The sequence below is a fragment of the Wolffia australiana genome, chromosome 5, assembly GCF_029677425.1.
Source record: "Wolffia australiana isolate 7733 chromosome 5, ASM2967742v1".
Classification (NCBI taxonomy): Eukaryota; Viridiplantae; Streptophyta; class Magnoliopsida; order Alismatales; family Araceae; genus Wolffia; species Wolffia australiana.
The window spans coordinates 4,267,501-4,270,271 of NC_135839.1; positions in this window are offsets into that span (position 1 = coordinate 4,267,501).

Sequence of the window (2,771 nt, forward strand, 5' to 3'; positions counted from 1 at the left end):
CATAGGAATAGTTAAAATCAGATGTATTTTTCAAATATCAAGGTAAGTTTGTGACTACACTGTTTAAAACAAAAATTCAATCATGAAATAAAATATTAGCTAATTAAATATTTAAACCATTCATATTTCACACTTTATGTAGGTTTATGCATTTCCACTTTACTCATTCGATTTCCAGTTGAATGGATTGATTTCATCATCCTGACTATTTTGTATTTACCTCAAACTAAAAATCAAAAAATCAAACACCTAAAATTTTTAACTACACTCCAACTATATCTAACCCTTTTGATGAACGTGAAGCTTGTAGCTTCTCTAAAAAAGTTATATTTTTGTCAAGATTTTGGATGTCATGAAATTGTTTTACATATTTTTTAACAATAATGAATCACAGAAATCCAATTATCATTTATCTGTTGATATATTGATATATCTTTCTATTTACTTGTATCCCTCCAGATATATATCTCTATATCTATCTTGTTATATGGATGTCTATGACTTTATACACAATTTTATTAAATTTGCATTACTTAAGATATGCTTTCATATATTATTCATTTTTACAGTTAATTATTGATAAAAAATTATGGGGACAGAGGTATATATATATATATATATATATCTGGAGGAACACGGAACTATACAGATAAATAGTAAGTTATAAAGATGGATAGATACACACATACATTGATGCAGGACAACTAATGGAGACGGGAGTGACGACGAGGGATGGATGACGTAGGACGATCAAAGGGAAGACGATTCAGGTGACGGGAATGACAATGACGGTGGAGAATGATGGACAGGTTTGGGTAGAGGAAATAAACATGCACAAAGTTCACACGATCGAGTTCGAAAACCTAAAACTGATGAAATGATGGTGGTGCAGCCGCGTTCCTCGTCGAGGGCAAGAGTACTGTCTTTAACCACCGCGATGATGCCAAAGCACCAAATCCAATACTTGAATTCACGTCACGAGGAAAACTCACGATAGAGAGAATTTTAGGGAATTCCAAATCAAATCAAATCTGTCAGCGATGGAGAATTCTCGCGGAACACTAGACGAAGAACACTTCGACACCAAAGAGTTCAGGCATACCTCAGCACCGAGAGTGCTTGAAGAGGTTGCGGGGAATTCTGATCGTGACGAGACTAGGCGATTTCGGGCGTTGAATGGCCCAATGGACGAGGGAATTTGGGCGTTCCGGGCATTGTACGGCTGATAACTTGCAAATTAACATGATTAATTAGTGAATTTTACATTATATGTATGTATTTTAATGACTATATTTGCATGTTATCATATAAAAATAAAGATAAATCACAAACACGTTGATTTTACTATTATTCCTGATTTTTTATCATTTTTTACATGGAATTTAACCTCATTTCAGTGAATAAATATTTTTTGCAGGGCCTTAAATATTTGGCTAAAGGTTGGTAAGGGTTTTCCTAATTTTTCTGGAATTTTTCCAAAATTTTAAAAAAATTTGATCATTATATAGTCAAGAAATGATTTTTACATATTTAAATAATACATATTTAATTTATTTGGCATTTACAATATTTTTAAATATTTACCAAGGGGCATCCATGTCATTCGCCCGAAATTCGGGCGAATAAATGGATGTATTTATTTAAATAAGAATAGAGAGAGAGAGAATGAGCGTTATTGGCTCATTATGGCACCGCAAATCGCGATGCCATAACGACCCAATCATAGCTCATAAATAATCTATGTGGCACGCAAGGCGACAAAATTTTTTTTATATATTTATATTCATTAGCGCTTGCAATGCACGCGCTAACCGACATTTCTGTTAGGAATCGACGCTTTACGGCGTCGATTTTCTGCGTACACGCCGAAATCGACGACGTAAAATAATTAAAAAAAAACGGTAAGCTTACCTCCCCTTTTATTTTATCATTTTTTTTGTAGGCGTCGACGAACGTTGCGGTCAAACATTGCCGCTGACGATTAAAAAGAAATATAAAAAAAAAGTCTATTGTTTTTTTTATTTCAGAGCAACATGGCATTCTCTCAACCATCCAAAAGGCGCATTATGCACCAATGATTGTGCGCTGATGACGCGGACGATCACGTGTCAGGACGCGATCCGAGACAACAAAAAATGAGAAAGAATAATGCGGGCCAATCAGAAAAAGCTGATTTTTGAGATATTTTGAATAAAGATAAAGGATCCAACGGTCTAGATTTATCCTCACTAAAACCTTGATATCTTGAGATCTAGATGTCCGATTGGGTTGAAATTTTGAGGGTAAGTTTTTCTTTTCCCCCTCTACAATACAGACGCTTGGATCTTTAAATGGAGGTATGGAAATTGGCAAAAATTACTTTTTGAAGCTCTCTCCAAGGATTTGGCCAGGAAGAACACAAGGGATGCTTTGGAAGTCGACAGTTCTTGATTCTGCACTCAAAGTTGTAAGTTTCTGATTTGTATTTCAATCTTCTTCTTGAACAATTCTAAAACGACAAGGCATGGGCGAAATGTACATGCCCTAGAAGTTGGTTTTGAATGAAATTAGCACTGCATTTTGATTCTGATTCAAGATCTGATTTTTTATCCTTAATTCTACATCAATTTAGAACATTTCTGTTTCATTAGATTTTTAATTTAGGGTCAGATTTCATCTCTTCCCCAAATTCTTCACTTTCTCTCTCTAGGTTAATTTGTCTAGTTTCTCTCTCTATATTACGATTTTTATTGTTTAGAAATTTAACTTAATATATAAAAAACCTAAAAATA